The 27,530-nt window shown below is 43.7% G+C and overlaps 1 protein-coding gene and 1 non-coding gene across 3 annotated transcripts in view; both read right to left on the bottom strand.

Moving 5' to 3' along the window:
* The window catches only part of Slc1a1 (solute carrier family 1 member 1), an 81,146-nt gene that overhangs the window by 37,444 nt on the left and 16,172 nt on the right, over positions 1–27,530 (bottom strand). The window contains exon 1 of one of the 2 annotated variants that reach the window (XM_087634993.1): positions 10,816–10,905. The gene's annotated coding sequence lies outside the window, so the exon portion shown is untranslated. 2 annotated transcript variants of the gene reach the window in all.
* On the bottom strand, positions 25,646–25,951 carry LOC147997090 (Nuclear RNase P). Its single transcript, XR_015656132.1, has one exon.

Genomic DNA, 27,530 nt, shown 5'->3' with positions numbered 1-27,530 from the left:
TGTGTGTGCGTGCGTGCGTGTGTGTGTGTGTGTGTGTGTGTGTGTGTGTAGAGGGTTGTTGAGTGCAGTGTCTGTTGAAGCCAGAAGAGGGCGCCAGATCTCCAACAGCTAAAGTTACAGGCTGTCATGAGCTGCCCAGTGGAGGTGCTAAGAGTTGAACTCAGGTCCTCCAGAAAAGCAACAAATGCCCTTAATTTCTGGGCCATCTCCCTAGCTTTAAGAGTTCTTTTATGGAGCTTATGGTCCTGATTTCCTTGTATTCTGAGTGTTGTAATTATGTAAACACAAGGACATGGGCATTAGTAAGAAATCTTCAGATCCCCCAGGTTAAATGTGGAGTCTCTTTGGGTTCAATCAGTTTGCTAAAACAGATCACAAAACTGAACCAAACATCAAGGATATTCCAAAGCACGAGGATGAATGGCCAGGGGATTTGATACACAATCTCATAAAAGGGAGAAGGGTACAGAACTTCCTTGCCCTGTGGCATACTACTTTCCCTAAACACAATTTGTTTATTTATCTGGAAGTGTTAGAGCCTAGGTCTTTCATTTGAGCTTCATCGTACAGATATGGTTGACTACATTATTGACTATTGGTTTAATCAACCCATTCCCCTCCGTTGGATTGAATGCCTTGAACCACAAGGTTGGTTGGTTCCCCTGGCAACTAACTGCATCCTCTGGCTAGGAAGGCCCATCAGTGACCTCATTAGTCCAAGGGTCTTGTGTGTGTCCAGCAGCCCTGGGCCCCTACCTTGGGTGCTAAAGTTTCAGTAACCTACATGAAACTCGGCCTCAAAATATTGCCTGGAAAAATCCAGAAATAAATCCTAAGTTAGTTATAAATAACTTTAATGAAGGAAAAGAAACAAGCGATGTCATAGATTCTTTGAAATCTTGCCTTAAGCTGTCACTGAGAAAACCATCCGCTGTACGAAGGCCCAATTTAACATTGACTTTGATTGCTAGGACTCATAAAACATTAAGATTTTCATATTTTCTTGTTCCAAATACTTCAAATAACATCTAACCGCTCTGCCTTTCTCTTCCCTCAACATACACCTATTTTAAAATCAAGAGATTAGTCAGCTGGGCAACTCTCATCTCTTCCTCTGTCAGCTTGAAAACTGGCATTAGTTGGAGATCACAGGGAGACTTGAGGAGACTGTCACTGAATATGCAAATTCCGAGACTCTGATAGCTCAGGAAAACTCAGAGTCATTTGGCCCAGTTAGCCACCACAGGGCAATGAAAAGAGAATTATAAGGAACAAGCTTCATTCAAATGCAAGTGTCCGTTCTTCACCCTCTTCTAGTCCACATCGCGGAACACCATAAGGTGTGTTTTGTAGAACTATAACCTTAGCTATACTTTATTCCTCTGCATATTCTGCCTCGGCACACGTTTCCCAAATTCTAGCTAAAGTTGCTGGCAACTAACGGCTGGGCAGGAAGACAGAGGCAGGACTTTAGGATTCATAAACAAGGGGATCGAGAAAGAAACAGGAACATCATGCTGAAAAAGGAAAAAGAAGCAGGCTTGAGAGACTGCAGAAGCTAGAAAAGCAATTACATACAAGCCAGGGAAGAGAGGCTGCAGGGCCCTGCCCCCAGCCCCCCGATTGGGTCTAGGGAAACAAAGATAAAACACAGTTTTTAGTAAGTAGTGACTCAGAAGTATTGGAGGGGAAGTGTTAACAGTGTAGAGGTTTGAGAGTGGCCCAGCCATTAAGGTTATTAAGATATATTAAATATAAGACTACAAGCGTGTGTGTCTTTCATTTGAGAACTCAGAACATTGGGGCGGGTAGCTAGGAAACTCTCATTGCTGCTGGATCACTTGAGAGGTCTTAATCGTTTAATGCTACATAAAACAGAAGAACTGAACCAGAGCTTCCAGGGACTAAGCCACTACCTAAAGACTATACATGGACTGACCCTGGACTCTGACCCCATAGGTAGCAATGAACATCCTAGTAAGAGCACCAGTGGAAGGGGAAGCCCTGGGTCCTGCTAAGACTGAACCCCCAGTGAACGTGATTGTTGGGGGGAGGGCGGCAATGGGGGGAGGGTTGGGAGGGGAACACCCATAAGGAAGGGGAGGGGGGAGGGGGATGTTTGCCCGGAAACCGGGAAAGGGAATAACACTCGAAATGTATATAAGAAATACTCAAGTTAATAAAAAAAAAAATTAAAAAAAAAAAAAACAGAAGAACTGTATCCTCAATCCAATGAAGTTCATATGTTAAAGCAGTGTTAGAGACTCAAGAATAGTTAAGACAGTAAATATTCAAAAATATGTTACATAACTTTAAAAGGCATGGCGTCCTCATTTCTGGCTTGGTTGACTTGCCCGTGTTCACCTGTTTTGTAGAGACCTTCAAGTTGCTTCAGGTAAATTTTGGGCTTTCATGGAGAAGGAATCTCAGTATATAAAAAACACCGAAGACCAATAAGAACAGCAACCACAAAGGTGCTCCACTGAGGGGCAGCAGACCATACCTGCTCAGCTCTCTCATTTACCTTAGCCATGAGAACTGTGCCTGCAAGCATCTCCACCCCAGGTGAGCTGTAGGCTGGCCAGGGAAACTGCATTCTCCTTATGGGTTTTTTGGAAGAAACAGAAGAGCCGAAAGTAACGTCAAGTAATGCACGAGGAGGAGTAATAGGGCTTTATATATTTGACAAATAGGATCTCTATTAAGCTTGTTTGAAGTCAAATGCCATAGTACTCCAAAATTTCTCCCTTCATCGCCAAGAACAGAAATGTCAACCAAGTTTTGAGGAAGCAGTCAGAAGTTTATGGCTGGCACCCTGCCCTCTTGACCTAAAAGGGGCTGGAGTACAGCTAAGGAGTACAGCTTGAAAGTAGGTGTGTTTTACTTTTGGTGTCCAGCAAATTTGGAAACATCAGATTCAGGATGATGGCAGCAACTCAAGTGCTTCACAAGGCCTACACTAACTATAGATGCCTGTTCACGTCAACGGTGTCTGCTGTAAAGAAAACTCAGCGACTCCTGAGACAATGGAATCCTGGGAACCCACAAAGTACAAGGCCAGGGTGTGAGTGCATAAGAGGAAAGGCATGTTCTGAACTCATGTCCATCACTAATGAATGGAAAGTTCCAGACTCACACATCGGAATGAAATGCTTGCCTCTTCCTTTGTTTACAGAGCAATCTGGAAAACGTTCTGGTCAGAGCTGGCTCTGGGTTGCTAACGAGCAGTAGTTTTCAATGAAGTATTGCCTTTCTTGTTTGTGATATTTAGTAGCTTGTTTCTTTTTTTGCTACTGTTTCCATGCCAACAAGCATCCTCATCTGGTGTCAGGAACCTTGGGCTGGGTGAGGGTACACACATCTCCAAAGCCAGAGGGTGCAGTGAAGAGCTTCCAACCTGGAGGTGTGCAGCAGAACTCATTTGACAGAGACATTTTCCCCAACAAGGGGGGAAGATCAGCGACCTCTTTAATGAGAGAGACTTCAGTCAAGACAACAGAAACCCTCAGGGATATGATAGTTAACTATATACACACTGCTCCAGAAATAGACTCAGACATCATTCTGGAGTTTCCTTCCCAAACATCTGCAAGGCGACCCCTAAGTAGCCCCAGACGTAAATAAATTAGAAAGAAAACTGGTAGGAGTTGAAGGAGCTCAGATTCTAGTTCCTCCTGTGAACTTTAACGTCTCGAATTTAGCTGCTTCCTTAGGCTGGTGCAAAAAGTTAGATTAGCTGACTGCAAAGAGCCCTTCTATTGCCCGGGAGGCGGGGGTCTCTCCTGGGCCTTGATTTCCTTGCTTTACAATAGGATCATAGAATGCCAGCTCTAAGAAACCTTCCCGTCCTTCCTTCCCACGCTGTCTCCAGCTCTTATGCTAACACACACACACGCGCGCACGCGCACACACACACACCATAGAGAGTAAACACAGGGAGAAAGACCTCAGCTCAGGATTCTTAAATTCGAAGACTCTAGTTTGAAAGAGAAGATACGGGGAATGTTGCCACTTCATGATTCATTTTCTGGACTAATGATGAGAAAAAAAAGGAGAGAGAGAGAGAGAGAGAGAAAGAGAGAGAGAGAGAACAAAACAACAAACAAACAAAACGGGGTAAGGGGTTGCCGGTAGAAACAGCTCAGCCTATGTTCCTCCGTTTCCAGTCACAGAGACTTAACTCTCCACAGTTACAAAACTAACCCAGGATAGATGCTGGATACAAGCTGAATTGCATTGGGCCCAGACTTAGGAACCCAACAGCGTTCCATTGGAGGGACTTGATGGACAGAGACCCTAAACACATGCATGCCCATACCTGCAATGCTTGGTAATCATTCACTACAACTGTTTTGATAATAGTTCACTAGTATACAGATTAATTTGAGCTGGAAATAAACATTACTGACAAAGGGAAATGATCATCACCAGAATAACTGGGCCATATCGCCACACTGGGAATTACTATAATGTGTCTGTTTGTCCTTCCAGAGCTATTCTGAGAGGAACATTAGTGACAAGTATAGACGGACCTTTCATCAGAGCAAGGTAATGAACACACAATATCTTGCAATACAAGGCGTACAGGGCCAGTTCTCTGTCTCGCCTTATACCACAGTGTATCTATGTCTTTTCCTTAGCTTTTCTTGCTCCTAAAGATCTGAGTGCTCACAGTATTACAAGCTCCTCACAGAAATTCTGGCTTAGAAACCGGATGTATGGGTTCGTAAAGCTTATTTATTTATTTATTTATTTATTTATTTATCTATCTTTCAAATTCTTAAGAACAAAGCCGTTGTTCTATCAATATTGAGAAAGACACACTAGAAATAAAGCAAGTCCAAAAATCGGCACACAAGCTCCCCAGCTCAAATATACAAAAAAGATTGCCCTTATTTTCCCATCTACCGCTGCGGCGGCTCCCCACACACTCTATGTCTGTCACCGCGTCAAACACCTCAATTGAATTCTCTCTTACATGTCATTTCTTGTCATTTTTTTGGCTATATAATTAGAGGATATTTTAAGGGTGTGAGCAGGTATGTATGGATGTTTGTGTGGAGGGTACATGTGTCTACGTAGGTGTGCATGTGGGCAGGCGCACATGTATGTGTGAGTGTACATGTATATACACATGCATATGAAGGCCAGAAGTCGGCCCCCGGAATCAATTCTCTGTACTGTCCAGCATCCAGTAAACGCAGTCTGATTCCAGGAGAAGGTTGGTTTCGGTAAAAAGCTAATAGTTTTTTCTGCAGTAGAGGCTTGAAGTCTGTAAACTTGTAGAGTAAGAATTGGCTTACAGGGTTTGTCTTAATGTCTTCCTGATAAGGAAGGAGATTCTGGACCACACGTCACTGCTTCCTCACTATGAACACAATGAGACCAAACGCCTCACACTTCTACCTCAGCTACAAACCCTTTGACCACTGACCTCTGCTCCACCGTGGACTGTATCTTCAATTCCTAAGTTAAAGCAAACCTTTCTCCCTTGGGTCCTTTTGTCAGGCATTTTGCCATTATGAGAAAGGTAACCCACATAAGAGTTTTGATGATTCAGTTATCCAGACTTCTGATTGTTTTCAACATTCCATTGCCTATCAGATCAGATATTACTATTTTTCATCCTATGCACTTTGAGAGCAAGAGAAGTGGACCCTCTTCCTTGCAATGCTCACTTTTCTTTTTTCTCCCTTTCCCAAATTTCCTTCTACCAGCCCAAATAAAAATACTGTGCTTAAGAATTCCTGGAAAGAAACAGTCTACAAATACAGTTAATTGATTAACCCTTCAGTGATGTGGACAGATGGCATTAGTGAGGAGAAAGACCACTAACCAAATCATCATGGCCAGATTAATTAAAGCAAGCAATTAATTAAAGCTAGCTTTATAAATTCACGTGCATGGGTTCTCTCTCCCTAAAAGCAGGGTTCAAGGATTAGGATTGGATGTGAGAAAGACAAAGCTTTTATAACTTAGGGTAGAGGGTTTCCAAATCAGAGATTTGGTGGGCAAAACAGGCAGGGTTATGGGAGCAGAACATAAGCATAGCAAGTTAGTTATAAGGACCCCCTGAAACAAAATTGCAAGGTGGTCATAACAGGTAGTCATAGCAGCAGGTAGTCATAGCAACAGGTAGTCATAAAAACATTTGGAAACAAAGACACGGACGCCATTTCTGGAAGAGGCAGTACAGAACCATTTGTGCTTATGGTTATAGGTGTGGTATAGTCCAATCCTTGAGAAACAGGTTTAATCATAAACAGGAATGAACCTAGTTTATTTTTTGTTTTTTTTTTTTAACTACAAAACAGCCTTTAAGCCTAAGATGAAAGCAGGCTGGTTCATCATTTGGACTGTTGCAGGTCAAAATATTTTGATTTATTAGCATTTGACACTCCTCCTCAAAAGCCTGATTCTACACTTTCTGCTGTGACCTAGCCAAGCCTGTAGTTTAGGTTTTGACTGCCTGATGAGAAAGACACCAAGACAAGAAACACTTGTTCCCCTAGACCTCAAAAGGTGAAGGAAGCATCACACAACACGGAAACCCAACAAACCCACCCCATTCCTGAATCAAAGGAACTTTATTGGCTAGCCCGGGGAAGACGCAGGAGGGATTGGTCACCAGGGTCACATGGGAGGGACCCCAGTGTCTTCAGAACCTTCACATTTCTATGACCTTGCAGAATAATTCCAGAGGGCCAGTGGGAGAAGGAGGTCTCAGGGTGAAAACTGAGAAAGTCGATCCCAAAAGCATCACATAAGCCTGACCAAAGATACACATGCCCTGGCTAGCTTAGCCAGGAGACTTTCCATAAATAGAGTGTATGGAGATAGGAGGGAAGGTGGAGGGAGAAAGGGGTGTGGTGAGGGGGGAGGGGTGGGCAGAGGATGGTTTCCATAAAAGAGGTGTTGGGCATACTGAGAACTGCTGAAAGTCCTTTGCCCACATTCCAGAACCAGGTGCTCCTTCATGCCCCACCCCCACCTCCCTCTTAATGACTCAGCACTAGTGACCCTGCCACCACTAATCAATGAGACACCAAGAACCACGATTGCCTTAGTTCCCTATGTGCATGCACACGGTCATGGCTTAGCCTACCGCTCCATTCTTGTTCAGAAGCAGCCAGTTTCTACCCTCCCTCCCCAATAAATCTCTTGTGTGATGTCTGTTGTGTGGTGTGATTTTTGTGGTATTCTTTGACCGCCCTCCACCCCACCCTAGATCTCTGAGATATCACAAGACCCTTTCAGGAGGAGACTAACTACCCGCAGAGATCCAGTTGGCTCTGGGTATGCTAATGATGGGCTTCCAACTTGTTTTCCAGTTCCCTCTAACAGGGAAACATTTACTACCTCCAAACTGGTCTAGCCTGTGCACTTAACAAGTGCTGGGCAATGACATTTTTAAAAATCACAAGTAGTCTGCTTTAGTTTAAGTGTAAAAATCACCTGAAAAAAATCTGATAAAGATGATAATTTACAATGAGAAGTTCTAAAAAACATTCTACAGTGAGTTAAAATGAGATGCTAAAACAAGAATTAATTTAAAAATTAGAGTTTATATCAAAACTAATAATTCTAAAACGAGCTCCTACTCACTTCTTCCTTTGGCCTCTCTTCTCAAGCTCACATTAACCAGTTTTTATTCCTCCCGGCTTAAAGCCAGGAATCAGGTTAGGCTGTGCCCCTCCGGCATTCCTAAGGATCTGGGCGGAAATCCTCCTCCAGCTTCGTTCCTGAGTCTTTCTGTTTGCCATGCCTGTTAAACATGGATCCTGTATCCTTTGCCTCTGTGTTTCTGACCAGAAACTCACTAAATATTCTGAGTGCCGCAGACACAGAGTGGTCACTTCTTAGACCTGTCAGCATTCTGCTCATACGGCTTTTCTGGGGAACCCAAAAGTCATCATAAACCCGATCACCCACATACCTGTGCTGTTCCTTACCTTCTAGAAAGCAGCCTGAGGCACAATAGAAAACTACTTTCCCCTCAGCTACTGAGGTGGAGAGGAGACAGACACAGACAGACAGACAGACAGACACAGACAGACAGACACACACACACACACACTTCTATGATAATTGTTTTCATATGTTGCTTGTGTCAAACTAAGTTTTTAAAACAAACAGACCACTTCAGTTCTCCTTAAAAAATTAATTTGTATTATATGCTAAAATCATTTTTTGGCTTGTCCAATTAAAATTCACAGGCAGATTTACCAATCTAAGTAGTGTAATGATACATTCAAAAGCCTAATATTATAAACCAGGCACTCTACCCCGCCTTCAGGGGCTTGGCATTCAAGCCAAGGTGTGGTGCTATGAATTGCAAGTTGGGTATTTTTCCTATGTGACACATGCACCACTTAAATGTCCCTCCCAACATCATGGTCTTCTTTCTCTTATTCTCTCTGTCCCTAATCTGTCTGCTCTCTCTCTCTCTCTCTCTCTCTCTCTCTCCCTCCCTCCCTCCCTCCCTCCCTCCCTCCCTCCCTCCCTCTCTCTCTCTCTCTCTCTCTCTCTCTCTCTGTCTATGCTCTGAGATGGCCTTTCAACCCCCTCCCCCATTAAACCTCTTATATGAGATCAGTTGCATGGTCTGATCTCTTAGCAACACATGAGTACCTTCTCTGATTAATCCTAACATACTCTAAACACCTTAGGACCTATTAAAATATCCTTGGGTATTTTAAATGTTTCCTAAAAACATGAAACGCTAATCATAAAGTTACATACACGTATCTTAATAAGGATTTAAATACGTCATAATTTGTATCTTATATAATTGTACGTTGATGTCAAGGCGATACATGATTGGACAGGAGAGAATGGGGCGGGGACAAAGGTTTTGTGAGGCAGGGAAGGAGGAGGAAGGAGAGGGATCAAGATGGAGTCTACCGGAGGATGGCTCAGATTTAGGTGAACTAGATTGATTTTATCTTGTCTAGGTGGGCAGTTTATATCTTTATCAATTGGCAGTGAATTATTGTGTGGAAGAATTGTGGCTTGAGAGTTTAACATGTAAATCTAATCGCTAAATTACAAGTTTCTGGAACTTTGATTTCTCCCGGCTAAAGAGGACAGCATGTGAAAGAAATGACTGAGAGGCAGTCGGAGCGTGAGAATCCATTTCTGTTGCCTGCCAGGAGTGAGAATGGTCAGGGCCCGCAGAATGAGATGTGTGTGTGTGTGTGTGTGTGTGTGTGTGTGTGTGTGTGTACGTGCGCACGCAGAATGAGATGTGTGTGTGTGTGTGTGTGTGTGTGTGTGTGTGTGTGTGTGTGTGTGTGTACGTGCGCACGCCAGCCAGGAATGGTCAGGGCCCGCAGAATGAGATGTGTGTGTGTGTGTGTGTGTGTGTGTGTGTGTGTGTGTGTGTGTGTGTGTGTGTACGTGCGCACGCCAGCCAGGCGTGGGCCTGGGGGACCTCTAAGAGAGGGCAGCTAAAAGGGAGACACCCGGGAGTGGGCGGCTTGAGGACCACGCGGCAGAGTAGCAGTTGGAGCGAGCAGATCCGGCTCTCAGGAACTGATAGAAAACGTCCCTTTTAAATTTTTACCGCAACATACAATGGTTAACATAAAAATCTTAATTTTTCAAAATATTCGCAATGGAAAACAAGTATGTTTTATTTCTCAATTTATATTTATAAATTAATGGATATATGTTACTTAAGACCTTTTGTTAAAGGCCTTTTCAAGAAGCAGATTATAGGAAATTTAATCCCAGTAAATAATAACATTTAAAATATTGGCTTAGGGGTTGGAGATTTAGCTCAGTGGTAGAGCGCTTGCCTAGCAAGCGCAAGGCCCTGGGTTCTGTCCCCAGCTCCGAATAAAAGAAAAAAAAATATTGGCTTATAAACTCTATCTTGTTTATGATCACATATGTGATTATGATTTTGTTGTTTTTCATAAGGCATTTAATGTCATTTTCGTTTATAAATAAATGTTTATGTAAACTTGAGTTGTTAACTTGACACAGTTTCCTTTTGTCTCTGTGTCCAAATCCTGACCTCTTCACCTTATAAGCTGTGTTATATCCCGCTGCCTGCCCCTCAGTCTGTAACAATCAACTTTAGAAAGTCATTGGTAGCATAAAAACAAGACCATATGTAATGAATGAAAATTAATGTAACCGACTCAAAAGTGCCCGGCTCATATACGAAGCAGAGGTAACTGATAGCAGCTTTTGTGAGCTATGCCTGCCCCTGAGATGTTTTTCTCATGAGATCTTCAAACACAGTTATGGCTCTGATAGGTGTCAAGGGCAACAGAACTAGGGCTGAGGAAAGTTAAAGGTATTTCCCGTGTGTCAAAATTGGCAAGGTCCTTCCCTAAATCTATTCCAATTAACTGAGCTGAGAAACATTTTCTTTGAGCCCTTATGTTTCAAAAAAAAAAAATATCCAGAATTAAAATTAGGGCACATAAAAGATCAATGGAGTTCACTGAGCGTGACATCAGTCTCCATACCACTGGCTGACCCTGAAACAAGATTATCAGGGTCAGAAGAAGAGTCACACGATGTGGGGGGTTGTTTTGTTTTGTTTTGTTTTGTTTTTTTGGTGTCTTCTGAAATATTTTTCTTTGTGGTTCAATGACCTAACTAAACCCCGTCACCATTTACTACGTTCAGGGATCCGTTTCAGGCCCAGGCATGGGTATAAAGATGTAAACATGGATGACTCACACCCCTTCCTCCATCAAGCTCCAGTCCGTGAGAACCAATCACAGACGTAGATCAGCGGAGTGGGGTTCTTAAGGAGCTGTGCACAAGCCTGAGAGGACCAACGTTACTTTTATTCACCCAGCAATTGGAAGAGCTTACAGTCAGGATGAAGATCTCTTCAAGGGCATACCAGCCCGAATCCACACAAGTTACGGCAAATGAAGAGGACTGATTCAGAAGGATTGATTGGACCATGGGAAGCACATAGGAGGAAGGAAGACGGAGCGTCAGTCTATGCACAGGCATGAGGACTTGAGTTCAGATCTTAGTGCCACATAAAAAGGTGGGTGTGGCCATCTGAGCCTGCAATGTCCGTCCAGTGGTCCATCTGCCTCGTTTCAGATTCACTGAGAGACCTTGTTTCAAAGGAATATGGTGGAAAGTGAGAGAGCCAAACACCTGAGGTCCTCCTCAGTCTCTGTCGGATAACATCATCATCGTCATCATCGTCATCATCAACGCACACACACACACACACACACCACATCACAAAACGTCTATTGCTCAAACTTTGACATGCATATACATCCCCTGGGGATCTTGTCAAAAGGCAGGTACAGATTTGACAGGATCAAGGCAGGAGTAGCAGAGATGTGGAGGAGTAGCAGAGTAGCCTAGCAGGAACACACAGAGGGACATCCTTGCCACTATGGCTTCAGACAAGAGGACAGTGAATATGGCATAGTCAACACGCAAACAAGTTGGTTAGTCCCTCTGTGAAGGTCCTGAATAAGGGACTATCTTTGCTCATTCCTCCCCCACCCTCACCTTCCTTCATGATATGCAGTCTGTGGGGCTCTAGGCTTCTCCTTGTGACAGTGTTGACATGAGTGGAACGCAGATGAAGGAAACGTCGATTACGGTTAGCCACCTCGATGCTTCTGGTCCTACCTCCCACAGCCAAGTTTGTCTGGACAAGAACTGTCCTATACACATTCTTCCTGCAATTCCGAAGTGGGAACAATGACTCCCTCCTACCGTTGCCAAAAAGTATTATCTACTATGTGAATCCTGCTTGACTTACAGCAACCATCCTGAGTTGTAACCACTGAAGTGGAAATTTCTCCTTTCTTGGAGACACAGTTGTGTCATGTTCTATTTTTCTGGAAGCCGTCTTGTGAGAAGATGTTTTTGCTGATTCAAGCAGGCACGAGGGATGATGTTTTGATGAGAGCAGACATTCAGTGTTTTTTCTGGAAGCAGCCTGGGAAAAGGGCATGTGACGTTTTGCTAGATCGAACACTTGATGAACAGGTGATGTTTGGGAAGGACATAAATATAACCCAAAAGACAGCGGACGATGCTGGATGGTACTGACAGGCCTTGCCATTCTTTGCTGGCCGTTGCTTGTCATAATTTCATAGAAAGAAACACACCGAAGAACTTCTGGTGGTATTCCGGAGGCTTCTCGCTGCTTCCACACTTCCACGAGCTCCGGACTTGGCAGAGCCTTAAGGTTCCTTCTGGGTTGAGCCACTGTTGCTGGTTCGAGATTGGCATTTGCAAGTGGATCACGCTGCCTCTGCTGGTTCGTGTGAACTGAACTGCTCACAACCCAGATTGGATTGGCTCCAAGGAACTATTTCTACACAGGTCCACATCCTCCTTGGCTCGATTAACCTTTCCTTTCTACTACCTCTGGTGGGTGGTGAGCTGGAAGGGAGGTTGAAGCATTTAAGAACCCACTACTAAACGTAGGTTTTGAAAGAAATCTAAGCCTACGCTACCATGATGTCCCTGAGTCATCCTGGTTAGCTTTTCTTTCAGAGTTCTCCACACCGCAAATAACAAAGCCATTGGTGTGATATGTGGCGTGATATGTAATATGCCAGACTCTGGAGTTACAGTACCAGGAATGGGTCTGACTTCCCCGACTGTAGTTTAAGACAATTCCTGTTCACTCAGCTCAGATGAGGCCACTTTACAACTCAAGTCCCAGGGATCTCCTCCTCTGGTGCCATGACTAAGTTTCTCTCAGTGAGTCTCCAGCAAATTGCAAAGTGCAACCGGTCTTTTCGTTTGCTCTCACCGCGCCCGTGGCTGGATCTCACACTAGAGCCAGGTTTTGCCAGACTTGGAACCTACAAGCCTCTGCCATGACATGTTCAGAATAGATACCACCTTTCACCATGGGAGAGGCTGCAGCCTCCCTCAAGGCGGTGGGGGGAAGGATTGGTGCAAGATTACCACAGTGAACCCTTCTACAAATGCAGATCTTCCTTCTTGCCCAATTCCTATTTCAAGCATGAATTCTATTCGTTTTCCAAAAAAACCTCACAGGTAAAGACACAGTAGCACTTGGCTTTACATGGTGGGAAAATAGCAACATTCTGAACAGTTTTACATTTTTAATTGATTCAACAAAGGCAGATATGAGAATCATGTACCTGACAAGGGTTTAGCAGTGGGAAAAAAATCCAAGTTTTTTTTTTAAATCTTTTAAGTCAAAAATAAAAAGACAACCTCATTTCTCTGGGGCCTGCAGCAGCTGCTCCAGCCAAAGGGATGGGCAGCAGAGGGCTCTGGGGTATTCAGGATGAGTTTAGCATTTAGCTCCTCAGTCCCATTCTTTCCCTCAGTAGACAGGACAGCCAGTGATAAAATTTAAATTGGCAATGGAATACAAGGACCACCTGGTGGATGGCTACATGAACGTGCAGCGTGCAAATACCAAAGAATACATAGATGGGGCACTGTCTGGACATCGGAGTAGAGTTTTAGTAAGGTATAATAATGTTTTATGCCAAAGGCACTGCAGAAGACCAGGAAATGAGAGGATAGCACCACATATCGAGATTTTTAAAGATATGTTTATAGAAAGCTGGTTGTGGTGGCACATGTTTTTAATCCCAGCACTTGGGAAGTAGGGGTAGGTGAATCTCTGAGTTCAAGGCCAGCCTGGTTTACAAATGGAGTTCCAGGAAAGCCAGGGCTATAGAGAAACACACACCCACACACCCACATACCCCAACACACCCCCCTCCACACACACACACACACACACACACACAAATACACACATACATACATACACAAATAAAGATGTGTTTTTCTTGAAGAAGATAATCTACTTTCAATTAGCAAAAGATTGTGAACTTCTCTATATAACATGCATAATGACCAATAGGTACATGAAATGATTAATTATGAATAAATCAAAATCACAAGGTACGGTTTCATGCTCATTACGTTGGTCATATGAACACAACGACAAACCCAAAGTTAGTAAACGTGTAATGATGTGGGAAAGTACTGTGGGTAGGAATGCAGAGCGGTGCAGAGCCTGTGGAACACTGGCAGTCCTTCCCAGAAGTTCATCATAGTTACCCATCCAACCTGCCCGGTCCACTCTTAGGCGTATAAGATGTATACCCCAGAAAACAAAGGACATGTTCACACAGAATCCCACGGCAGATGTTCACAGCAATAGTAGTAATAATAGCTGGAAAGTGAAAGTAATTTAAATGTCCACCAGCTTCTAAAAGTAAGGCGTATCTGCAGAGGGGAATGCTATTCAGTATAAGAAGCTGTAACACTTTGACAGTCACGCACTCCAGCCTGGCTGAATCCTGAGAGCCTTACATAAAGAAAGAAGGCAAATACACAACACTATCCCTATGTGACTTTATCAACGTAAAATGCCCAGAATAGACAAATACAGAGACAGACGGTATAATGCTCATTGCCAAGAGGGCTGGCACTGACAACAGACACAGGTTTCCTTTTGAGAGCATGACAGGAAATAAGAAATTAGATAATAGTGGTGGTGGTATTAAATAAACTATATACATAAAAAAATCCATTGTATACGTAACTGGTAAGTTACGTGAATTACATTCAATTAAAAGGACACACACACACACACAGGTAAATGAAGCAAACTGATTAAAATGGGAAAAAGCAAAGCAGACACTAAGGTTGAGTGGGATCCATTTACATTTTGATTGCTTAACAGTCCTTCCTGGGGTGGGAGGAAACGGCATAAGGAAACTTGTTTATTCTCCTCCTCGTCATATTAACAGCACAATGATTGCCAAAGCTGTGGCATTTTGTTCCACTTGGTAGGATGTATGAGAGCTTATCAGATCTCAAAGCCTCACCATCTGGAAATAATAGTTTGAAGCCCCGACTGAAGCCAGACGTGTTTATTAACAGCTTAAAGGAGACGCATCTTTTAAGGAAAAGTCGTGGTTACAGATGGTGGTTCACCACCTGCCAGCGTGGTGTTAGAGACTCATTTTCCCCTGATAGAGTAGGAAAGTGAGGCAAGGCAACCAGCAGATGTCCACAATTGTTGTAAATAGAACGTTAACTGCAAGGCACCGGAATAAAAGAAAAAACAATGAAAACAAATGACCTTTAAAAAAAACAAAACTTGTCATTAATGAAAGAATGGCCTACGTGCCTGTTTCTTGGAACCATTTCTGTCCCCCTTGGCTAGATCCGGGTTCTGAGAGAAGGTGTCTGGGAGCAGCAAAAACAAATGGCTTGAATTCAGGTCACAGTTCCAAAATGGCAGCCCATGTTCTGCTGAGTGGCTTTCTAGACTGCCCTTGTTCTGTTGTTCTGTGTTCTGCTCTCCTCTAGACAGCTTTTTCTTGCTATTCTAAAACCTCTCTGATTGAGATGCCTAGCTTTCTGCTCTCTCTGCTGGCAAAAATTCTAAGAGCTCTCTGGATAGTTCATGGATTTTCTGACCAAAGTCAGAAAAGCTGCTATTAAAAAAAAAAAAAAAACATGGCTCTTCCGACCAAGTCTAAACTCTAAAACTCTAAAGCAATTCTCTGATTTTCAATCAAAATCGGAAAACCAAAAAGAAAGAAAAGTTCTAAAAGCTATGCTCATTCTTCAGACGGCCTTCTCTGGATAGTCCAGAGAACACTCGGAAATGGTGGTATCAGCTCGCTAAGTCCTGGGATTTCTGACTAGAAATCCTGTTAGAAAAAAATTCCTAGACGAGCTGCATTCACTCTCCAGAGATCTCGAGACAACTCAGCTCTCACTAGAAAGTAATTCTAAAAAGAACTATCACTTTCTGCTAGCTCACCTCATGCAGACCGAAAGCCCAGGTTTTTATTCACACATCTATTCAGTTATTTATTCCAGGTTCCCTCTTGACCATCCCACGAATCAACATTCCCGTGACCTTAGCCCCTGACTCAGGAAGAAACAGCAAGCACAAGCACAGATGATAAAATCCCTGGTGGGACCCCTCCCTGCAATTCCCATTCCTTCTACGCCTGGAAGTAAAGTCTGCCGGGCCAGGCTGACCTTGAACTCAGGAACCTGCCTACATTTGTATCTGCCAGTCTCTGTATCTTTCTGACAGGTGGCTCACAGTGTAGCTGCCTCTGTTCTGTGAAGCCCCTTATACAGTTCATATACATCCTTATATTTTTGCATAGTTGAGAAATTATATTTTTTTGAACTCATGTATTTAGAGTTCTTTTCCACCAAAGGTCCCAGTGTTCACCATTTAGCTTAGACATTAGCCACACCATCGCCTCCCAGACTCATGCTGTCTGTGATTATCATGGAGTCATTAACATTAACAAAAGGACATTCTTTGGAGGAACCTGAAAATATGTACATTATTAAACAAACGAGCCTTATGCCCACAGCAGCCATGACACTCATAGAGGCCCATGCCTGCTGCATGGTTCCTACCACATCATTCTGTCCCTTCCAAGGCCATGCCGGACTTCGAACATTTCACTAAACTTTGTGGAGGCTCTAAGAACCTGGTCCCTCCATGGTTTACAGCCTTAGTGGGTCTAATTTATCTCATTTCATGTGCATGAGTGTTTTCCCTGAACGTATGGATGTGCACTTGGTGCCTACAGGAGCCAGAAGAGGGTGTTGGATCCCCAACAATTGGAGTTGTCAGCTGCCACAGTGGTTGTTAGGAACCAAACCTGGATCCCCTGCAAGAGCAGCCAGTGCTACCGAGTCACATCTTCAGCCGCCCTGATTTCTTGCAAAGGGCTTCCAAGAGTTATTGGTTCCTCCAGCAGAATCCTCTCTTTCAGGTTCTAGTAGTGTGACACTAAGCTGCTTAACCTTGGCGAGCTGCAGTGTCCTTACCAGTTAAAGGCGCATCACCACCTGTCTACTGTGAGCGCTAAATGACACACGGAAGGCCAGACTCAGCCCTTCCGCTGGCCCAGAGGAGGGCTCAATCAGTTTTTGCTATGATTGAATAGTGACAGAAAGCAACAGTAACAGCAAAAGTAGACAGAGCAGCACTTCCACAACACTGTCTTCCTTGGTGTAAATACAAACAGCTAATGGGGAGGATTCCCGAATCTGGGTCTTAATTATGTTTCTATCACTTAGTTTTGCCGTTAACCCTTTTGCTTTTGGACGCTTTCGACTGAAAACTTCAACAACGTTATTCAGGAGAGATGAAAACTGAAGGAGAAAATGCACATTAGAAGCGCTTTGCTGTCCCCGTTGTCTTCTATTCGTATCTTAGAACACACAGATCTTTCAGGCTTATTCCTACTTCCCAGAAAACCATTCAAATTTTAGAGATATTTTGGGTGTAAATTATGGGGCCTGAAGACACATTCCTAGTGAATGGCAGAACAAAATTTTCCATCGAGAGGAGGAAGAAACCCAATGTCTACTCATTTCAGCTCGGCTCACAGCAGCCTTCAGACTAACTGGCATTCATGGAAGGAACAGGTTCAGAGACTAGGGAGGAAGATGCTGAAGACCCCAAGGCAGGAAGTAAAGCAGGTGAATATGGTACAAGGTAGGCACATGCTCAGGCCCAACCTCCACTAAACCTGTATTTCCTCGCTTTGGGCAGAAGGCAAATGGTAGCCTCGCCACAGGTCTTTCCTGTCACATTTATCCCTCTCTTCAGGGAAAGCAGAACCCACTCTGGAAGGGAAACAGAGTGACCTGGCAGCTCCTGATGACTCCTCCATCTGAAAGAAGCCCCTGACGTGACACTGGACAGGGTCAAAGTCTACTCCACCATAGACTCTAAGCAAACAGACACGTCTGGAGATGCCTGCCACAGAGACAGTGCCCTTGTCACAGCAGAACCTTCCCATTGCTCCAGGAATGACACTTCATTGGTCTTCTGTCCCAGACCCCAGCCATGAGCCGAGTCTCTTTCTACATATACAGGAGAGCGTGCAAGGCTCTTGGCCCTCTCCTCCAACCTTGGTCCATGGCACTGGGCCCTTTACTCCCTCTGGTCACCGTTTCAGCTACTAGAAACTCTCAACCTCTTTGTGATAGCTCTGTTATCTAAATTGAAACGTTTTCTCCTAGAAAGAGGAGGGAGATTCGTAAACAACCAGGAAGCTAGCAGGATGGCAATGGTGCATACCTTTAACACCAGCGCTTCGGAGGCATAGACAGATTTCTGAATTTGAGGCCAGCCCTGTCTACAGGGGGAGATCCAGGACACCTGGGGCTACACAGAGAAACCCTGACTACAACAACAACAATTAAGTAAGTAAGTTAAAAAAAAAAAGCGCTCAGGAAGCTAAAGAAATTTATGAGGCTTGCTAGGCAAGCGCTCTACCACTGAGCTAAATCCCCAACCCCAGAAAAGGAGATTCTTGATACAGCTACCTGCAAGCTGCTCAGGGAACTTAAAAGAGGAGGCTTTTGTTCTCAACGAAGACCTTGTCTGTTTGAATACATCGCTCGGATGGAACCACATAGACTATAATTCGCTCATTCATTTACTCATTGAAGGACATTGCAGTAGTTCTCGATTTTAAGTAATTAGGAAAACTGCCTGTCAATACTCACGTACCGGTTTGGATGTTACTATATGTATTTCTTTCTATAGGGTCTGTATCCAAGAGTAGGATTTGGGGTGCAGTACGTACAAATTTCAGTTTGTAAGAGCCCACCGAAGGGCTTTCAGAGTGGCACTAGCCACTGCAGTTTTACCTGCCCCTCTCCCTCACCAGCACTTGGTGCTTTGTGTTTCCTATTAGACATTCTAGTGTTTGGTGGGATCTCAAGGCTGTAATTTTTCATTTTCCCAGTGGATCTGATGTTAAACATCTTTTTATGACTTTGTCTTCATTCCGAGCTCTATGGGGAAGTTGGGTAACTCGTTTGCTTACTAATACATTTGAAAGTTCTTTATATAGATTCTGGATATAAGTGCCGGTGAGTTGGTTAGGTGACCTGACTACTCTGTAGGCTTCCGCTTACTTTTGTGTCTTTCCTCAAGAAAACCTTTTATTTTTTATAAAGCGAAACATCGTTTTTCTCTTAAGAATTATGCTTTGGTGTTTAAGTCTCCTTGCCAAACTGCAGGCTCCCTGTTGTGGTTTGCCCTGGAGTTATCTGTATTTTGATGCTAATTCCATTGCCCCAAGAACAGCTGTCTAGTCACATACCCGAGAATCAGGTGACTTCACCAGAACCTTCTCCCCATTGAATTTGTAAAATATAGGTGAGGGGCAGGTACAGGATAGAAGGAGGCCTGTCATTGGAGGAGAAGGAAGGATGGTGGGAGAGAAGTTTGAGGGAAGAGGAGGAGACTGGAACAGAGAGAAGAGAGGAGAGGGAGAGAAGAAGGGGGGAGGGGGAGAGAGGGAAAGGCGTAGCAGGACAATGGCTCTGTATATTTACAGGTTATTAATGTTTTTAAGGGATGGATGGTACTGGGCTTTGTATGTTTATGTGGGCAATTATATCTTACCAATTGGGTCAAAGATTATTGTGTTGTGCGTTCTTTTGTGTGATGGTTTGAGTGTAGGAAAGTGTGCGGCTGCTGGAGACACTGGGCCGCTGCCGAGGAGTTGGGATGTGTTTCCGCCAAGATATCTTGGGGCACCGCAGTGCCAGACCTAGCAAGGTAAAAGACAACCATACTTTTTTTATTTTTTGTATTTTTACAACAACAGCTATGAACATTTTTCTCCTATGTTTTTCCTTACCATTTTATATTTTGTTCTTGTTTTTTTCTATCAGTGATCCATTTGGACTTAGTGGGTTATTAGTTTACTTTATTATTTCAAAATGTAATGTTTGGGTCAGGGCCTTTTCCCTTTGGACCTTTAGTGTCCAGGTATTCCACTATCACCTATTGAAAAGAATATTCTTTCTTCTTTGAATACACCTTTGTCAAGTATCGGGTGGGCACATTTCTGAGTTTATTTCTGGAATCACTTTTCTGATTCATTGATCTGTGTCTGGCCTTCGTTATTACTATACTGGTTTAACGAACTGTATTATAATAACAGTATGATTCCCCCAATTTTCTTCCTAGTTTCCAAAATTAATTTAGGTCTCACTCCTTTGACTTTGGTATACATGTTAGCTCCAATTCATCTGATCTGAGAAAATTCCTGGTGATGTTTCCATGAACATTGTATTAAACCAGTCATGAAAGAAAACTCCTCTTTTGAGTCATCCGGCCATGAGCAAGTACAGGTCTCCTGGCAGACTCCTTGACTTCTTTCAACAATGCTTTGTACTATTCACCCGAGTGGTCCTGATTCCACAGAAGATATCATATTAGTTGCATGGTATTTTTAACATGTGGAATTTCCTAGGGTCAGCTGTGTGTTTAATTGTTTTGTATGTTATTATAATGTGTAAATAAAAATTTTCTTGGTATAGTGGCCTCACAACCGGCAAACTTGCTAATAATACTTTACAATTTCTTGAGATTTTCTCCAACGAAAATTGTGCCATTTATGAGTAAGGACTACCTGCCTGCCTGTCTCTGGCTCTATCTGTGTGTCTGTCCCCATCTCGTGTGTGTGTGTGTGTGTGTGTGTGTGTGTGTGTGTGTGTGTTTGTCTCTGCCTTGCATTTCTTTTTCCTGCCCTATTGCACTGTCTAAGGCTTCCACTGAAATGCTGACTAGGTGTGAGAATATATATCTTTGTCTTATTCTTATTCCTAGAGAGAAGGCATTTGTACTTTCCACAAAAGTCATATTAGCACTGTAGTATTTTTTAATGTGTACAATTTTTTAAGCTATAATATTTTTTAGTGTGTGGACTTTTTCAGAGTTAAGTTTAACTTAACCATTGTGGTCATTGCTTACTTTTTCTCTTCCTCTGATATGATCTAAATGTTTTTGTTCCTGCAAATTTTGTGTGTTGAAAAGCTATTCGCTAATGCGACTGTGTAGTAGTGAGGTCTTTGAAAGGTAATCAGGTAATTAGAGCAGATACTCATCAATGGGATTAGTGTCCTTATGAGGAAGGCCCCTGAGAGCTATTTTGCACCTTTGCTGAGTCTTGCTTAGCCATAGGGATTGAGTGACATGGTTCTTGCCCCTGGAACAGAGCCAGCAGAGTGTGGGCTTCCACAAGTGTTAATGGTTGCTGTGGGCATAAGGTTTGTTTTTATAGCAATGTACATTTTTATATTCCTCCTTTGGAGTGTTTTTCTCTGCCAAGGTTAATGATTCCATGATAATCAGAGACAGCAAGGGCCTAGCGAGGGTATAGCTAATGTCTTAGAAAAATGATAGAATGCTGTGACCTTTAAGACAACCCTTAAGAATGCTGAAAACATGAGTTGTGTGTGTGTGTGTGTGTGTGTGTGTGTGTGTGTGTGTGTGTGTGCGTATAATTATATATAACTTCTCAACTATGCAAAATATAAGGATACAATATGAATTGTACAAGGAGTTTCACAGATCTAAAGGAACAGAGACAGCTGTGCTATGAGCCAGCTTATCAGAAGATACTAAGAAAGGAGATAAAGAAATTTAGGGAGTGGTGATCAGAGGTCACCCAGCTAAGTTTTTTGTTCGTGCTTAGAAAGGCAGGTAGGTTCCTGGGTGGGTCAGCCTGGGACCGAGGGAGTTAAAGTCCAGGCCCAGGTGTGGTAGGGATGATAATTTCAGGGTGGGATCTGGGGTCCCACCCAGCTATCTTATTGTCTGTGTCTTTCTGTTTTTCTGAGAATCAAGGACCTGGGGTCATGAAATGCTGATGCATGAGATAAGCAAAAGGCTATCTGGGGTAGTGACTGAATTGATATGTAAATAAAAAGCTGGGCTTTTGATCTGCAAGAGATGAGCTACCCAGAGACAGCAAGAGAAAGCTGTCTGGAGCATAACATAGGCCACAGCTTGGACCAACCATTTGACTTCAAGTTGTTTGTTTCGCCGCTCCCAGACAGCCCTTCTCTCAGGAACCCCTCTGCGAGCTGAGGCTGGTCCTTGGCACACAGCCTACCATAAGAGAACATAATAGAAAGTGTGTCCATGAACCAGAAAATGAGTTCGTCACCAGATATCAGATCTACTTCTAGAACTATGAGAGACGGTTTATATGCTACTTAGTTTATGACGTACCTGTTATCATAGACTGAATGTTTTATGATATGCTCTCTCAAACTTTGATATGGCTTCTGTCTAAATTTAGTTAAGTTCAAAACTACATGTTACCTGCAGTTGAAATATCCCACCCAAACTCTTGCACCTTTAACTCCCTTTCTGAGGAGTTTAAAGAGATAGGCCCAATTAGCCTTTAAGCCATTAGAACTCCATACTCAAGAACTAATCCATTCATGGATTAAGGGGCTAATGGCTTATCTTGAGAGTGGATTTATTATAAACACTAGTCTGGGTCTGTCTCTTACAAGCATCCATCTAGCCATATGATGCCAAAGCTACCTTGAGATTCTGCAGAAATTTCCAATGAACAAGACCAGCCTTGTGGAAGTAACTCCTAAACCTTGAGATCTGTAGTCTCCAGGACAATAAACAGAGTAATCCCCCAGTCTCTGGAAAGCAGATTAAACAGCTAAATAGTAACTCCAATGGCTTTTATGACATGAATTCAGTAGAATTGAACTTACAGCTGTGTACTAATCATTGCCAAGCAGTAGTCTAGGTACAAGGCAGATGAAAGTCATGTTTGTTGACATTACCATTCAGTACCTATGTTTTTTTTGGCTATTAATATCAGACCTTCCAGTTTTCTTATACACCAATAGCAAACTCCATGAAAAATAAATTATGAGAGAGAATTCATTTACTATAGCTTTAAAAACTTGAGGATGCCAGGCACTGCAGCACATGTTTTTAATCCCAGTACTCAGGAGGCAGAAGCAGGAGGATCTCTGAGTTCCAGGCCAGGTTTAACCTAGTGAGCTCCAGGATTATGTAGACACCCTGTCTCAAATAACAAACAAGTAAACAAATCTAGAAATAAACAACCAAGGTGAAAGACCTCTATAGTAAAATTTTAAAAAGGGAAAGAGCCGCCATGTTTGTGATTCGGCACAGTTAACATCATAAAAACGTCTGATGGCTGAGTGATGCACTGATTCATTGCAATCCCTATAAAACCCCATCGCCACTCTTCACACAAACAGAACAAAGCAACCCTAAGATTCCCGAGTAAGCACAAAAGACCGAGAGGAGTTAACTCAAGGCAAAAAGAACAATGCTGGAGGATTCGCAATGCCTGATTCCAGTCACATTACAGAGCCACAGTGCCGTGGCCAACATGGTACTGGCTCAAACCAGATCTGTAGACTAACGGTGTATGGAACTCAGAAATAAAACCTACACAGTTACAGCCATGTGGCTCCTGACAAAGGTTTCAGAAACATGTTGGAGAAAAGACAGCTTCTTTAATAGATAGTACTGGGGAAGCTGGCTATCCACTAAACCTAGACACCTACCTCTCACCCTGTACAAATATCAATTCAAAATGGACCAGAGATCTCAATGTAAGACCTAGAACTTTGGAACGACAAGAGGAAATATCAGGGAAACTCTTCAAGATACGGTAATGGGAGGGATTTTCTAAAAAGGACTCTAAGAGCTAAGAAGATAATCAAAATAGTTGACAGTCACAGCACACCAAATTAAAAGGCTCTGCATAGCAAAAGCAGCAATTACCACAGTAAAGACAGAGAGCAAAGAACAAAAGAAAATTTTAACCTGATAGGAAATTAATACTTTGAGCTCAAAATAATTAGATATCAAAAATCCAAACAATATAATCAAGAAATGGGCAAATGATTAAATACATCTCAAAAGAAATATGTATGACTTCTTAGGCAAATGGATGGAACTAGAAAATATCAGTGGGTGAGTAACCCAGTCACAAAAGGACACACATAGTATGCACTCACTGATAAGTGGATATTAGCCCAAAAACTTGGAATTCCTAGGAAAAAAAATTCCCAGATCATATGGAGCTCAAGAAGAAGGAAAACCAAAATGTGGATGCTTCAGTCCTTCTTAGAAGGGAGAACAAAATACGGGAGGAAATACAGGGACAAAGAGTGGAGCATGGACTGAAGAAAATGTCATCCAGAGACTGCCCCACCTGGGGATCCATCCCATATGCATCCACCAAACCCAATCACTATTGTTAATGCCAAGAAGTGCTTGCTGACAGGAGCCAGATATGGATGTCTCCTGAGAGGCTCTGCCAGAGCCCTACTGATACAGATGAGGATGCTGCAGCTCACCATTGTACTGAGCACGGGGACCCCCAGTGGAGGAGTTAGAGAAAAGACTGAAGGAGCTGAAGGGGTTTGCAACCCCATAGGAAGAACAAGAATATCAACCAACCAGACCCCAACAGAGCTCCTATGACCTAAACCTAAATCAATGAGTACACATGGAGGGGACCCTTGACTCCAGACACACATGTGGCAGAGGACGACATTGTCCAGTATCAATGGAAGGAAAAGCCCTTGATCCTGTGAAGGCTCGTTTCCCCAGTGTAGGGTAATGTCAGGGTGCTGAGGTTAGAGTGAGTGGGTGGGAATGAGAGCATCCTCACAGAAACAGGGGGAGAAGGGAAGAGGTATGGGAGTGGGGGGGACAGGGGATAATATTTGAAATATAAGTACATAAAATATCCAAGAAAAATATATGACTAAAAAATATATATGTAAAAGTGTCCTAAGTATTTAGCTGTAGGGAAAATGCTCATCAAAAGTACAGTGAAGTCCTACGTCACTCTAGTCAGAATGGCTATCAATAGGAAAACAGAAAATATAATGACGCCTATGTATAAACGTGCCCCAGTGAAACCCAAGACAGAAAACAAACCCTCACACGCTGTTGCTGGGAAGGCGAACCGGTGCGGCCACTCTGGAAACCAACATAAGTCCCTTCAAAAAGCTGAAGACGGGGCAGCCTCATGATCCTCACCACCCTCACCCCTGATTATCACGACATTGGAATTGACCAAGGTGCCTGTCAGTGGTCGAGTGGACATGCTGTATACATACACACAGTGGAGCTGAAAAGAACAGTTATGCCACTCACAGGAAAACAGACGGAACTGGAAATTATCCTGTTAAGCACAATACGCCAGACTCAAACAAGTATTATGTGTTTTCCTTCATATGTAGACCCTAGACAAAAACAAACCAAAGACATGTGAGTGAACAGTAAGGACTAGGGAAGAGGAGAGGAACCAGGGAAGGAGGAGGGGATATAGGGATGGATGTAGGCAGAGCATATGATGAACATGTCCGAAATTGCTGAAATATCCGTTATCTTGTATAATTAATGTATAACGTGGAAAGGGGAGTGTAAAACAGCCACCACCACCACCACAACAACAGTCACCTCCTAAGTCCCCATCAGTTCCAGGCGCAGCCTCACAGCTACTGGAGAAATCTGGGGAAGAGGGCAGGATGGAGGAGTGACTCAGTCTGGCCAAGCAAATCCTCATATTCCTTTTATGTCAAGGCTTAGTTGAGGAACGAATCTAAGACCTCATCAGGGTTGAGGGAGCCTCAGGAGAGCCTCGAGTGTGTTGTTTGAACCTACAGGGACCAGCATCTTTCTCTTCCTTGTGCAGAAGCAGGAAAAGAAAGCACTGAATGTTGGGATAGCTTGATAACCAGGGAAACCTTGTGCTCACCGAAAACGACACAGGAATTCAGATGCCCGGGTGAGTAAGGAAAGAACAGGTCCAGCCGTGTCCCTGGATGGTTTGAGTCCTGGGTACAGCTACACCTGAAACTAGGAGCTACACTTTTGGATGCCTAAGTTCTCGAACTGCTGGCCGTGAGTCTGTTCCAAGCCCCGGCGAGGGAGGCATCCGCCCACCCGGGGGCTTCTCCTGCCCAGTCTGCCCACGCGTGGAGCCCTGCTCTCTGGGAACTCACCTCCCCATTCGGGGAGAGCCCGGTTAGGGCCGCGGGAGGCCCCAGTCTCAGACCTTCCCAGGGGCCGATGGAGTGACAAGCACTCAGCGCGTGGCCCCGCTGATGAGCTTCCCCCGCCCGGATGCCTAAGTTCTAAGAGCCAAAAAGTCTCTCATTGACATAAACCTGTTCTAGCTGGATTTCCTGGCACTTCCAATTAAGAGTCCTAAATTACAGGTGGGAAGCAAGGGAGACAGTGTCTCGGTGTCGTGGGTGCTCTGAGTAACTCCTTTGCCCAAACATATGCCCTAGTTGCAATAAAGAGACCTGGTGATGTGGGTGGAAGGCCTTTTAGATATGGGGCCAAGAGGTATGTGGGGCAGGTCAAAGGAAGGAAAGTGGCCATGTTGGTATTGAGCCACATTGCTGTGGAAGCCATTATTAACTCACCCCTTACAGTGGCCATTAGGGACAGCCACTAATTATCACCAGTATTATGGAAATAACTTCCTGGCCCAACTCCTGGACATTTCTTCTCAATGCTTATTTCTTTTTGAGAATAGTTTCCTGACAAATGCTTCTGTGTGGTGACTGCTGCCTCTTGCTTCTGTATGGCTTGGTCTCCACTCACTTGCCTTACAGACTCACTCTGCTTCTCTTTGTCCTGCCCTGTGTGCTGGCCAGTGAAGTCAGGCATGGTTCCTTGCCCTCTGGTTTGGCTGGATTAGTCAAGGAGCCATACAAGCTGTAGATCTTATAGTGGGATCAGGAATTAGTATTTATTTTCTCCTTTCTTTCCTTCTACGCCAGGGTTCTGGCAGCAGCTTTATTTCCTGAGGACTGTAAAAGCCCTGTCATTTGGTGGTCCCTCTGCCATAGCCTCAGCCTATCTAAGACAATGGTTATCACTGCCCACTCAGGTCCCAGGGAGATTATAACCTGCCATGGCCATTGGTCCCTGAGCCCTCCCATACCTTCCTAGTTTCCTTAACCATGTTTACCTCTATAGTAACCCTGTGATGGGATGCTGTCTGGAGGAACCTGAATAAACATAACATCAGCTTCTTGCCAACTGATGAAGCCCTCCTGTCTCTCCAACCTCTTTCTACACATTTCCACTCACCACAAACTCCCGGCCATCTCTTAAAGAGGCTCTTCACTGACCTGCTTCCAACCCTTGTTCACCAAGACACTCCTCCTTGGAAAACCTTTAATCCTCTTGTTGCCTAACAGCATCTTCTCATTTTTACTTAAACTGCCACCTTCTCCATGAAGCCTGTCCCAGACCTGTCCCTGAGCTGCAGAGTTTCACTGAGTCCTATTTGCATCAGTTACCCCTGAACAGTCTCTGTCTCTCTGTCCTAAACTGGAGGCCGAAGCACTGTGTGCCCAGGCCTGTACGTCACCACCCAGCATTGAACTTCATACGCTGTAGGTCTCTGCCATCTGCTACACTGAACTTAACCAGGACGTCTTACAATTTTACAATGGCTTCTTAATGTGGTTACCCAGGCAGCCACTTCTTCATTCACCTTGTGCTCATCGAACCCCATCATGACAAAAGGAAAGCAAGAAGAGGCCATTAGATGAACTCTGGGCCACAGGAATAGGCATGGGTACAAATTCTTCATCTCCCATTTCCCATTTTCCCATGACCATCATACTCAGAGGTCTCTCTTAAATGAGACCTGCATGGTAATCGTGACTCATGGGTTGGT

The sequence above is a fragment of the Rattus norvegicus genome, chromosome 1, assembly GCF_021556685.1.
Source record: "Rattus norvegicus strain SHRSP/BbbUtx chromosome 1, alternate assembly SHRSP_T2T, whole genome shotgun sequence".
NCBI lineage: Eukaryota > Metazoa > Chordata > Mammalia > Rodentia > Muridae > Rattus > Rattus norvegicus.
This window is presented reverse-complemented; position numbering and strand designations above follow the sequence as displayed.